This window comes from Theropithecus gelada, chromosome 10 (genome assembly GCF_003255815.1).
Source record: "Theropithecus gelada isolate Dixy chromosome 10, Tgel_1.0, whole genome shotgun sequence".
NCBI classification, from domain to species: Eukaryota; Metazoa; Chordata; class Mammalia; order Primates; family Cercopithecidae; genus Theropithecus; species Theropithecus gelada.
In genome coordinates this window covers 66,385,323-66,399,382 of record NC_037678.1, presented here as the reverse complement: position 1 = coordinate 66,399,382, position 14,060 = coordinate 66,385,323, and positions in this window count along the sequence as shown.

The following is a 14,060-nucleotide window of genomic DNA, read 5'->3' as shown; positions in this document are numbered from 1 at the left end:
CATTCACGTGGCATGTCCACTATAGGCAAATCCACAGAGAGGGAGTCAATTAGTGGTTACCAGAGAATAAGAGACTGGGATGGGAGTGACTGCTGATAAGCCTGGGATTTCTTTTTGGGGTGATGAAGATATTCTGGAATCAGATGGTGGTGATGGTTGTACAACCTTATGAATTTACTAAAAACCACTGGAAGTAAGCACTTGAAAATGATTAATTTTATGGTATGTAAATTACATCTCAATAATTTCTGAAAATGGAGATTCCCAAGTCCCATCCTGCAGAGTTTCTGAGGCAGCGAATCCGGATGGGGCCTGAGTTCTGAGGCACACTCAGTTTTGTTTTGCTTTGTTTTGTTTTGTTTTGTTTTTTTGAGACAGAGTGTTGCTCTGTCACCCAGGCTGGAGTGCAGTGGTGCGACGTCGGCTCACTGCAAGCTCCGCCTCCCGGGTTCACGCCATTCTCCTGCCTCAGCCTCCCGAGTAGCTGGGACTACAGGCGCCCGCCACCACACCCGGCTAATTTTTTGTATTTTTAGTAGAGACGGGGTTTCACTGTGTTAGCCAGGATGGTCTCAGCCTCCTGACCTCGGAGGCACGCTCAGTTTTAAGTAACATTACCTGTAAGTGACAGCATTGCGATTAGTACCTGGAGCTCCCCTGGGACAGAATTTGTCTCCCATCAGGGCAGTACCTGAAAGTTGGATCATGTAACCTTGTTCCCCAAGCGTGTCAGTCAGTATTCCTGTGTTTACACAGATGCACGCCCCCTACACACACACACACAACAGGTTAAACAAAACTAGCTACTGTTTACCAAGGGCTCTGTTCTGTTACTTCACTGAAATCCTCAGCAATATGTGGTAAGTACTCCAATTATCCCCATTTTGCTGATAGGAAAATGGGCTCAGCTGAAATCACTGCCAGGGTCACAGCCAGTGAGTACTGAGAACAAGAGTCAGGCCCCTGCCTCTGGTGTCCACAGCCCACTCTGCAGCTGCATTCACAGCTCCGATTTCCTTCCTTGCTGGCCCCACGTGTCTAGGGCAGCCTTCCCCTCCGCCCTGCTCCCAGCCTTGGCCCTGCTGCCATCCAGCTGTGTGATCGTGAGCAAGCTGCTTATGTTCTCTGAGCCTCAGCTCCTTGCACGAAATAAGAGTTGGCTTGGGGCCAGTCATGGTGGCTCACGCCTGTAATCCCAGCACTTTGAAAGGCTGAGGCGGGCGGATCACAAGGTCAAGAGATTGAGACAATCCTGGCCAACATGGTGAAACCCCGTCTCTACTAAAAATACAAAAATTAGCTGGGTGTGGTGGCGTGCGCCTGTAGTCCCAGCTACTCATGAGGCTGAGGCAGGAGAATTGCATGAACCTGGGAGGTGGAGGTTGCAGTGAGCTGAGATCTTGCCACTGCACTCCAGCCTGGCCACAGAGTGAGACTCCATCTCAAAAAAAAAAAAAGGCTTGGATTTAGGTTTCTGATATAGAATCTGTGGGCTCCCACAGGTATTTAAAAGTTGACCCTTGTGTTATTTTAAATGTTTTAAAAACAGAAACTACATTTATACAGGATAATATGACTGGGCTGACAAAAAAAAACAATAGGTCTCTTTTGTTTGGGGCTGCAGTGACGTCCACTTTAGGTCTCCTGCTCGTCCCAACAGGCAGTCCTCTGTGTGTCTTTGATGAATAAAAAATGTGAAAACAGATTAATTATTACTTAATACTTGCAGTATTTTTGGAAGGCGGACGCTTTGGGAACAGAACCAGTGGCACTGCCGATCTCCAAGCTCCCTTCCAGCTCTAACACCTCTACATGTGAAGCTATTGGCAGGACCTGGCCTGATTTAAAAACCCTCCCAATTGCAGGCCTCATGGGGTCTAGCTCTTATTTGCAAGGCTGGTTCATCCTATTAGCAGAATCAGCAGAGGTGGTGACTTTCTAACCCCCTTCCCCTGTCCCCATGACAAACCCTCCCTGTTGTGAGCCTCTTTCCCATCGAATTTCTCACCACGTGAGCAGTGGAGGAGTTCCCCACTGTTGACTGCCTCCTGCCATTGGTAATTATCTCCCCACCATCCTACGCTTGTAAATATTACTTAATATTCCCAGCGCACTGGGACATGCTGGTGTCTCCAACTAATCAGACTTTGGCTTGACTGAGATGCTGTCCCCTGCTGACCTGGGGGCCGAAAATGCAGAGTGAATGCCACGGTCAAGGCCAGCACTGAGTCACATCCGCCAGATTGAAAGCGGAACCATACTGCTTTCATGGGGAGGCTTACCTAAGGTCCCCTGTAATCCCGGGAGCCCGTGTGGTCCTGCAGCTCTGCAGACACTGCTTTTTTTTTCAGTCCCCCACTGACTGTAGATGGCACTTCCTCACCTCAAATTCACTGGATCTGTCCTGGACAGGCTTTGTTTGTTTCTGTTAGAGCCTTCTAGACCCTTCTATCTCCAGAGCATCCAAGGTCTCTGGTACTGGCTTGTTCTCCCCCAACCCTGGGCTCCTGGACAGGCCTCCCTGCTGAGAGGTGGGCTGAGCGAGAAATAATGTCAGCTGCTCACTGCTGGGGGGCAGGGTGCACAGGCATTCATCTGGCACTCAGCTCCCCATGTCCCCTGCGCCACCGCCGCCCCACCCACCCCCAGCCTGCCAGGCCTACTATCACGTGTCCTGGATCTGTGTCAGCTCCCTCGATTTCTCTGGAAAACAGGAATCCTGAGCATTGTCAAGCTGACAGCTGCTTGGTGGGAGGAGGCAAAAAATATGGGCATCTCAGTTGCATTGTCCAATGTCAGGTGGCCCACCCGAAAGAAACTCAACAGGTCCCTCTTCCTTGGATCTTTGTCTTGCTGCTTCTCTCTCCTGATTTCTCCCTCTTCCCTCTGTCCACTTCCAAAAATGTGCACCTGGCTCAGGTCGGGCCTCTCACTTCTAAGGGACAACAGATGGAGTTACATCTTCAGGAGAGCCCGCCTGCAGTGAGGAGCGCTGGAGAAAAATGTAGGACCTTCACCCAGGAACAGAGAGGTGGGAGGGCTGGCCTAAGGAGGAGGCCTCCACATACTTGAGGGTGTAGAGTGGGGAGCCCGGGAGAAGCTACAGGGCAGCTGAGGTCAGCTCCATGCCTGTGGCACTCAGGGACCACGCCCCTGCCCAGTGAGCTAACATCCTCCTGGGGGAGCCACACAGTAAGCATGCTAAGTAGATGGCAGAGTGGGCCCATCCTGAGAAGTGCCCGTGGGAAACAAAATAGAGCAGGGGAAGGGAAACGGAGAGTCCTGGCGGGGTGAGGGGACATGCTGTATTTTTTTTTTTTTTTTTTTTTTTTTTTTTTTGAGACGGAGTCTCGCTTTGTCGCCCAGGCTGGTGTGCAGTGGCCGGATCTCAGCTCACTGCAAGCTCCACCTCCCAGGTTTACACCATTCTCCTGCCTCAGCCTCCCAAGTAGCTGGGACTACACGCGCCCGCCACCACGCCCGGCTAGTTTTTTGTGTTTTTTTTAGTAGAGACGGGGTTTCACCCTGTTAGCCAGGATGGTCTCAATCTCCTGACCTTGTAATCCACCCGTCTTGGCCTTCCAAAGTTCTGGGATTACAGGCTTGAGCCACCGCGCCCGGCTTTTTTTTTTTTTTTTTTTTTTTTTGAGACGAAGTCTTGCTCTGTCACCCAGGCTGGAGTGCAGTGGCGTGATCTCGGCTCACTAAAAGCTCCACCTCCTGACTTCATGCCATTCTCCTGCCTCAGCCTCCCAAGTAGCTGGGACTACAGGCGCCCGCCACCACACCTGGCTAATTTTTTGTGTTTTTAGTAGAGACGGGTTTTCACTGTGTTAGCCAGGATGGCCTCGATCTCCTGACCTCGTGATCCGCTCACTTCGGCCTCCCAAAGTGCTGGGATTACAGGTGTGAGCCACCGCGCCTGGCCGAGATGCTGCAATTTAAAGGGAGTGGCATTTGAACAAAGATTTAAAGGTGAGCAAGTGAGCCATGTAGGGATCTGGAGAGTGTTCCAGTAGAACAAGCAGCAAAGGTAAAGACCCTGGGGCAGGAGCCTGTCTGGTGTATTGCAGGAGCATCAGGGGGTCAGGGTCAGTAGGCAGGAGTGGGGTGATCAAAGATGAGAATAGCAGGAGAGGAAACCAGAGAGTAACTTACAGAGGGACCAGGTTGTCCAAGGCCTATTCGCTGTTGTAAGACAGCGAAATGGGGACACATTTGAGGGTTTCAAGCAGAAAAGTGTCATGAGCTGACCCATCTTTTTGCTTTTTTTTTGAAACGGGGTCTCACTATGTTGCCCAGGCTGGGTGCAGTGGCTATTCACAGGTGCTGTCACAGCACCCTACAGCCTCAAACTCCCAGAGTCAAGTGACCCACCTCAGCCTCCTCAGTAGCTGGGACTACAGGCATGAGCTACACCCGGCAGCTGACTTCTGTTTGTAACAGGATCCCAAGCTGCTGTGTCGGATATAGACTGCAGGGGGTAAGGGTGGAAGCAGAAGGACCACTAAGGAGCTAGTGTGACAATCCCAGGGAGAGGTAATAGTGTCTCAGGTCACAGTGGTGTCAGGGGTGCAGGCTGTGCTGTACCATGATTCAAAAAAGGGACGGACAGGATGTCTTTGAAGATCTCTTCTAGCCTGATAGCCTCCACTTCTCCAAGGCCACAGATCTGGGCAGAATGCCAACTTGTTGGGCCCGCTCCCCCAACAGGAGTTACCTCTTGACTGTCCTATCATGGGGTACGTTGAGCCTTCCTATTCTCAGATGCCCATGGTACTTTTGAGGAGGTGGGGCAATGATGAATTGGGAGGGCTGTCACGGGTGTTCTGGGTGCTGGGTGGCAGTGGAGGACTTGAAGTGGCTCTGCTGAGAGGCAGTGGGTGGGTCAGGGCCCCTGCTAGACTGTGGTCACACCACCAGTGCCTGTGTGGATGTTCCTGCTGCTGGTGGGCAATGAGGAGAGTCCCACTTAACTGTTCCGGTGTCCATACGACTAAAAGGGAATTGAGGGCCAGCCGCCATGGCTCACACCTGTAATCCCAGCACTTTGGGAGGTTAAGGCGGGCAGCTTGCTTGAGCTCAGGGGTTCGAGACCAGCCTGGGCAACATGGCGAAACACTACCTCTACAAAAAATCGTAAAATTAGCCAGGCATGGTGGCACACACCTGTAGTCCCAGCTACTTAGGAGGCTAAGGCAGGAGAATTGTTTGAGCCCAGGAGGTTTAGGCTGTGTGAACTATGATCACACCACTGCTCTCCAGCCTGGGTGAAAAAGCAAGACCCTGTCTCAAAACCCCAAAAAACAGGAGTTGAGGGCATGTGAATTCTCTATTGGTACTAATGGTTCTTGGTTGGAATCATTCATGTACCCACTTCTGCGGCGGAAGTGCCTGGATGTAGAGGCGATTACTAAGAGCCGGTGTGTGTTGGGGGCTTCCCTCCTGGCTGCCGGGCACTGTGTCAGGCCCTTGCCTTCCTCAGTCTGGAGCACCAGCTCTCCAGCGGAGGCCTCATCCTTCCGCCTTGTCCAGACAAGGAAGAAGGAAGGCAAGGCCCTGCAAGGTGAAGGGACTTCCTGGAAAGCAGAGGCTGCTGAGCCCGGCTGGTGTTGGAGCCCAAGCCTGTGAGTCCCACCCTGCCCCTACCACCATGCAGCGCTCCTCAACAAAGACGGCTACTTAATCCAAGGTCATCATCAGTGGATCCGAGGCTGCAGCCTGATGACTGGCAGTATCAGTCACAAGGGTGGCAGGCAGGCCCCACTGGCCTCTGGGGTCATGAGAGCTTGCTGAGTTTTCCACCCAGACCCTATGTGTCTGTGTCTGGGCCTCTGGGGACACCGGACTGACCTGGCTCAGAGCAAGGTGGTAACTGCGGGTGGGGTTGCTTCTGATCTGAAAGGAGCCTGCCTCTGCCCTCCTTGGGAACAACAAGGGCCAGTGAGGGGCCACTCAGGGTGGAATGCCTGAGCAAAGGCCGCCCTCCTCTCACCCATCCCTGTCCTACCAGAGCTGCTGTTGAGTTTTGCAAAAGGCATTTGCTTTAGAAAGAGATGCTACAGGCCGGGTGCGGTGGCTGAAGCCTGTAATCCCAGCACTTTGGGAAGCCGAGACGGGTGGATCACAAGGTCAGGAGATCGAGACCATCCTGGCTAACACAGTGAAACCCCGTCTCTAATAAAAAATACAAAAAACTAGCCGGGCGAGGTGGCGGGCACCTGTAGTCCCAGCTACTCGGGAGGCTGAGGCAGGAGAATGGTGTAAACCCGGGAGGCGGAGCTTGCAGTGAGCTGAGATCCGGCCACTGCACTCCAGCCTGGGCGACAGAGAGAGACTCCGTCTCAAAAAAAAAAAAAAAAAAAGAGATGCTACATACGAGTATGGTGGCTTATATGTGTAATCCCAGCACTTTGGGAGGCCAAGGTGGAAGGATCACTTGAGCCCAGGAGTTTGAGACCAGCCTGGGCAACATGGTGAGACCCTTTCTCTAGAAAACAAAAATTTTTTTTAAATTAAAAAACAAAACAAAAAAAGATGCTGCAAAAGCGAAGCCCCTGAGGGGCTGACTTAACGGCTGGCCGCCCTCTGGATAGGCCTCGCCTCAGCTGCCCACCCTGTGGGTCAGTAAGCGAGACACCGTCACTCCGAGTACAGCAGCCTGAAAGCAGGAGTGGGCCAGGGCTAGTTAGAGGAGCTCTCTGTGGTCCGCTTGAGTGAGGAAGACGACACCATTGTTCATTTCCCTTTTGGAAAGGGTCTATCTATGTCCTTTGTCCCTTCTTCTCTTAGTGTCCTCACGTGTTCTTGACACTGTATTTATCGTGTCGCAAATACATTAGTATGATAAATATTTCCCCCAGTTTGCCATTTGCTTTTTTAATGTTTTGATTTTGAAATGTATGCTTTATTTTTTATGTTACATATGTCGAGCTTTTTCCTTTTGATTTTTTCCCATTGCTTTAATGCTTAAAAATCCATTCTTATCTTGAGATGAAATGTAATTAATCTGTATTGTGTTTCAGTTTTTCCTAGTGTTATTCTTTGTTTATTTTGTATTTTACCATAGTCAATATCATGTTTCCTCAGCCCCACCTCCTCCAGCCCCACTGCCACCTTTCATGCCTCACATCTGTTTTCGATTTTTCCTCTCCTCTTAAGTCCTAGCACGCTGCCTCACGCCTCCATCCTCGTCCCCTCCTCGGACACCAAGGGCCTCTCACAAACCCTCCTGACCCCTCCCGGCATTTGCAGTCGGAAGAACCACACACGTGGCTGGCTCCGGGTGTCCGAGTCTGGTGGAGCCGAGTGTTTTTCTTGTTGCTTCTCAGGGACTAGAATCGTCCGCTTAAGATTCTGCATGTCCATACTTGGAAAGTCATTTACATAAATAGGTCATTGATTGGAAGACTCCCCCGTCCTCTGTCCTTGAACTAAAGGCCCCTCGAATAGCCGGCGGTTGCTGTTGTTTTAGATGTCATAGCCCATTTCTGTTCACCTCTCTTCTAATGTCAGGTCTCCTTTGCTTTCAGGACGACGTTTTCTGCTCCCTGTCATCTTTGGTGGGAGTGCCAATCACAGTACCTCACCCTGTCCTTCCACTCACCGGGACAGACACACAACACTAGCTAGGCCAACTGGCATCTTCCCTGGGATGCTTCTTCAAGAAGGCGCAAAAGGACCCCACTTGCTTTTAGAGCTGTGACTCTAGAGGACTCTCAGTTAGACCTACTGGGGTCATCATCCCCATCACAGAAAGCCCTTGTACCTGAAGTGAGGGTGAGCCCAACACAGAAGGAAGCTGAGCTGAGAGACAAGAGCAAGAGAAGCCAAGAAAAATATCTGGAGCACCTGGATCCAGCCTCACCTGCATCCCACAATCCTTGGGCTTCCTCCTACATGAGCCAATACAGTACCTTTTAATTTGAGCCAGCTTTATGACAGGTTTTTGCTAAAGAATCCTGATTCACCCCTGCATTGTGATGCTTTGGACTTCATTGCCTGCCCGCCTGTAAAACTCCTAAGATGTCAAAGCTGAAAGGGGCTTTAGAGACCACAGTCTCATCCTACAGTTGGTGAAACGAGGGAAAGAACTTGTCCAAGGTCACGTGGTACATCGTTTCCTGCCCAGCAGCAAGGAAAAGAGCTTGAACTCACTGCCCAGCAGCCCGGATGGCGCTGTGGCCTCTGCGATGGCATTGCAGTGCTTAGTGGCTATTGATCTGTTGTTTTGGATGTGTTACCCAGACAGGACTGCCACTGCCACACGAGCGCATGTGCAGCCCAGGGAGAGCTCTAGGGCGGGGCCAGAGCGGGGGTGGGGAGGGCATCGTTGCTGCTGCTTCAGCCCCTGTCGGGAGAGAATGAGAAAATGGTGGTGAACAAGACCTTGCTGATACTCACTGTGGGCCATGTGCCATGTTAAATGGGCACAGTAGCTTTACATTCGTTCTTCTCAGCCTTGCAGCGTCCCTATGAAGTAGGTGCTATGGGAATCCCTGTTTTGTCAGTGGGAAAACAGGAACTTCCTAGTGGTCACACTGCAATTGAGCCACACGCTTGGACTAACCGGGGTCAGCCTGACTCCAGAGCCTGACTCTTGCACCAAGGAGGGGCAAAATCAGGCAGGCCACATGGATGAGTAGAGGCCCACGTGAGGACTGTGGGAGAGCGTGCCTCGGCTCCCCAGCTCTGGCCCAGGGCAGCCAATTCAAGGCAGACTTGTCAGAGCTTCCAGTTTTTCAAGAGAAGCCGGAAATCTGGACTTTTATGTGAAATGTCTCTATTTTTAAATGTTGGCAAAGAAATTCAGATTTAAAAAAAAGCACACACACACACTGTGCGAGGCAACCCAAACCACATTTGCAAGCCAGTGGATTGCAGCTTTTCGACTTTACTATATTCTTTCTGTGGCTGCAGGAAGCTGTTCTAACCCACAGGACTCTGTCCGTCACCTGGCAGGAGAGCGGACCTACCTGGATGTGGTTAGGATGCCACCCTGCCCTGCTTACACTCACTCATTTCTGAGTGTGTGTCAGCGGCCAGCCAGTGCCAGAAGCAGGGGTTGGGTGGGGCGGGTGGTGGGGCACGTGTGCTTGCCGGGGAGGGCCAGGAGCACAGAAGAAGCCTCCTTATCCAATGTTACAGGTGAGGAAATTGAGACCAAGTGAGGCCATATAAACAGCTGGGTCCGCGGCGACACATGGAAAGAGCTGCTGGGACCGGGTCCAAGGTCTTCCCGAACTGTAAGTATGGTCCTCTGAGCACACATTACCCTGCTGTTGGCCTTTTGGCTGGTAGAGGAGACACCTGGATTCTGGGATGTGGCAGAGCCCAGCCTTGCCCATGATAAGGATAATAAGGAAGTCACTGAAACTCTGTGAGCCCCAGTTTCTCCATCTGTAAAATGGGCATGTCCTCTGTAAAACAGAAGCATTGGCTCTGCCCCCACGCCCATGTAAAACTATGGCCCCCAGCCCCAGAGGGGTAGAGCGTGGCAGACTCCTCACCTCCACGAGCAGGGCACTGAGCCAAAGATACCTGCAGCCCCTCTGCGGTGCCTCTGGGGCTGGGACTGTTCTGGGCACGCGCTGAGTTATGGTGACACATCCAGAGCTGAGTCTGTCTCTCCCGTCTGCCTAGTCCTCTGGGAAAGGAGTGGGGGTCAGGAAGGTGAGGGGGGCTTCATTTCCAGGTCACCATCCTCAGGCCTGGGCCTGACACAGAGGAAAATGAGCGGGAGGGTGGATGAACAGCATCCTAACAGTAGTTCTCGTCCACACCCTGCACCCATGTGCCAAGCTCTTAGTTTACGCCATGCTTCATCCCAGCGGAGTCTTGTGCTGTGGGGGGAGCTGCAGCCCTGCCCTCATCCATTCACCATGCATGCACCGCTGCTTTTCAGGAGGTGGCTCCCAACTCTCCCCAGGGCTCAGAGTTGTCCCCGAGACCCTGACCCAGGCCCAGCCAGGGCAGCCATCCCCAGATTTCCTTGGCACACTGGGTGTCAGCTGCCTCCCCCCATCCTTGGCCTGGTGGGACCTGGGGGCTCTCAGCTACCCAGGCAGGAGATCAGCCCCCAGCAGAACGGTCCTACCTCAGCCTCTCTGTGTCTTTGAGGGTTCTCAGCGCTTTACCTGGCCTCAGAAACTACCTCTCAGCCTGAGGGTCCCCACAAGGCTTTGGACTGATGCCCCCTGCCTCAGCTTGACTGATCAAGGTTGAGCCTCATGGCCCTCAGAGGGCAGGGCTGAGACCCATAGGGTGAAGCCACAGGAGGCAGATGGAAAACCTTAGTGTGAGGTACAACTTACCATCAAAGCTGCCTACAATGGAATGGGCTCTTTTTAAGAGGTAAGTTTTCTGTTCCCAGAGATTTGAAAGTAAAACTTGTAGCCAATGGGGCTAACACACATCTGCTAGGACAGTAGCCTCACTAAATGACTGAGGTTCCCTTCCAGTTCTTAGACCACGGATCTCCTTTCTAGGGTTTTCCTCCCCAGTCCACCCCCTAAGACAGACACAGGCCTTCGCAGGCCTGATTCAGGGTGGAGGAAGGGGAGTCCCAGGTTGAAGGCGAGTTGTTTGCAACCCACAGCTGGGCTCAGGAGCAGGGACGCTGCAACCCAGCTGCTTTTCTGCAGGGCCTTCACCTGTCCTGCAAGGACCAAGGCCAAGGCTGCTATGAGCCCCCCATCTGACCCAAGAGGTTCCCACAATGGTCCTGGGTGGTGGGTCCGGCCACTGGGTAGGTGTGGGAGCTGGGGGTTGCAGGTTCAACTTGGCGAAATGTCAGTACACCCACAGGGTCAGGCAGCTTTTCAGGGGCCCAAGGCCATGGAGCTCCAAAGGAGGGCAGCAGGGAGCACACAGAGAACTGTCCCCACCCAGCTCCCCTTCCACAGGCTCCACGGATCACACTCTGTCTCTCTCGCACGCTCCAGGAGAGACACGGCAGCACACACACAGGCAGACACAACCAGCACCCACATCCGAGCGCTCACACACATCAGACGCGTGCGCGTCGTGCAGAGACGCCCACATGGAGACACAGATACACACCCTCCCGGAGTCACACAGACGACACCCACGTGCACGCGGGCACAAACACAGGCCCTGCCTACTTCCGAACCAACTCCACCTCCAGCATGGCCACCCTGGCTGGGGAAGGTAGGCCGGCCGGGTGGGTGCGCTGGATCAGCCTCCTTGCCCTGGGAGTCCTGATCATCTGGAAGCCATGGCCTACCCTGTCCATTGGAGGTCTGCAGGGCCAGGGGCTGCCCGGAGGCAACACAGTAGTTCAGCAGCACCCTGGGGTCAGCTGATCTGGGTCAGGTCTCAGCTTTCCCACCTTCTGGATCTGTGACCTGGGCAAGTCACTGGACCTCGATGAGCTTCAGCTTCCTCATCTGGAAAATGGGTATAACATAGTGCCAACCCTTGAGTCCTGTGATCTCTGTAGCCCCCAGGCCTGGAATATCCTAGATGTTCAGTAAACAGAGACTGTTGCTGTCGCCCCAGGGCGAGGGCTCCATTGGCAAATGGCCACTCACCCATTGCAGACTGGCATTTGGTGAGTGCACCATATTGGTGAGCTATTATTTTCATGTCTACTTCGGGGGGCTACCTGGGGTCTGAACTTCACTTGTGGGGACCCAGGACGTAGGCCTCCATGTCCAGACTGGCAAAAAGAACCCCATTCCCCTGGCAAAGACAGGGCTGAGCTAGGTAGTCTTAAACAATAAGCAGCCACTCAGCTAGAACTTTGACTGGAATATTCACAGCGTAATGCCATAGCATTCCAGAACCACAGCTGCAAAAACCAGAGGCTCTTGCCAGTGTGTTTTAGACTCTCAAAGATCTTGAAGCACAAATCTCAGAATGTCAGAGCTGTACAGAGGCCTTGGAGACATCTAGTTCAGCTGTCTTGTTCCTAAGATGGAATCCCAGAGTCCATTCCAGACCAGTGTGACAGAAATTGGAAACTGAGGCCCAGAGAGGGTGAGCGACTGAGCAAAGTTGCACAGTGAGTTAGTGGAAGTGTCGAGACCAGACCCCTGGTCCCGGCTTTGTAGCAAGTTTAGATTCAGCCCCTCTGTGGAGACCCGGAGGAAGGAAGGCAGAAGAGGAAACATTTGGGCCAAAGTGAGGATTTTCTGGAGAACTGTTTTTGAAAAATCAAACCAAAAAGAAAAATGGGAAAAAGGTGCTGGCTTCCCCTTATTTTCTGCCTGTCTTCCTCTGGGCACTCGCTCTCTGCAGCTCTCAGCCGGTTCCAGCTCTGCTCACAAGCTGCTTCCAGCCGCCCACGGGCTTCCTAAAATGGTCTCTGCAAGCTAATTCCAGAGGGTGAATGGCAGAGAGCAGGCCTGCAGGGAGTGGGGGGGGAGGGGGAGTGCACTTCCTTAGCCGAGGCAGGTGCAGACAGACTCCACATCAGTGTTGCACCGGCTGTCCCCAGCTCCAACCCCCTCCCCAGGTGCTTCCAGGGCCCTCAGCTGCCGGGACCAGGGGGCCCAGCTTTCACCTCTCACTGCCTGACCTCTTGGAATAGGTTATTTTTCCTTCTTAAATAATTAATTTTTAAAATTTTGTAATAATACGTATTTATCATCGAAGAATCAGGAAAGTATAAGGAAGAAAATTAAGATCACCTGTAATCAGCTCCTCTAAATGAAACAACCATTAGCAATTAAGCATATATCCTTCCAGTCTTAGGACTCAGCACATATTACAGAGGGGCTGATTCAGTACATAATGTTCTAAATCCTGTTCTTTCCTTCCAATCATATATTCACAAGCATCTTTCTAGTCAACAGTTGCACTTCCACAGCATGATTTTTAGTGGCTGCATGGCACCTTGCATATGACTACACCACGCTTTACTCAGCCAATCCCCAATGCCCAGCATTTTAGCTTGTGTCCATTTCTCCCCTATGAGAAACAGTACATGGTTTATTCTTGTAGTTACATCTTTGTAATCAACCTAGTTATTTCTGTAGGACAACTTCCTGGAATTGGAATTACTGGCCAAAGGGTTTATGCTTTTTAAAAAAGATAAAATGCAAAATTAAAATACTGTTCTGTCTTCCTATAATGAATGTGTAATAATTAGGTAATAAATAAAAATTAGAAAATATAGATAAGGAAAAATAAGAGAAAAAAATCATAACTTTCCCCAAATCTTACTACCAAGATATGGTCAAGAATGCTGCTGGAAAGCATCTAGACTTTTTTGTATGTGTGTGTACACATATAATGGGATTATACTATACATGCTGTTTTGTAAAACTGATCATTTGTTCATGTCGATACATAAATTTACATTCACAGTATCACTTTTTTTTTTTTTTAGAGACAGGGTCTCGCTGTGTCACCCAGACTGAAGTGCAGTGATTTAATCATAGCTTGCTGCAGCCTTGAACTCCTGGGCTCACACGATCCTCCCACCTCAGCCTCCAGAGTAGCTGGGACTACAGGAACACACCATCACACCTGGCTAATTAACAACAACAACAACAAAACTGTAGAGATGGAGTCTTTCTATATTGCCCAGGTTGGTCATGAACTCCTAGCCTCAAGCAATCTCCCACTTTGGCCTCCTAAAATGTTGGCATTATAGGCGTGAGTCGCCACACCCGGCCCACGGCATCACTTTTATCTGCCACAGCGTATTTCATTCTGTGTTTATACCTTGGTGTCACCACTGTCCTGTTTTGGGGAAGTAGGTTTCTGATTTTGCTCCAGTATAAATAGCTCTGTAATGAACATGCTTGGAAAGCAGCTTTGCTTCTTGTCCATATGCGTTCGTAGGCTCTGTAGTAGTGGAATTGCTGGGTCAAGGGTTTTTGTTGTTGTTCATTTGTTTGTTTTTTGTGTTTGTTTTTGCTGTTGATATCACATCGTTTCTGACTGGAAGTCTAAACAGCAAACCAGCACAGAGGCTCCACTGAGTTGCACGGACGTCTACAGGAAGGGCCCGGAATCTGTAGAACGAGGCAGGAGCTTGTGCTGCATTTGCTGCTCTCCAGGCTGATTGCTTAGAGAAAGGCCTTGGCCTT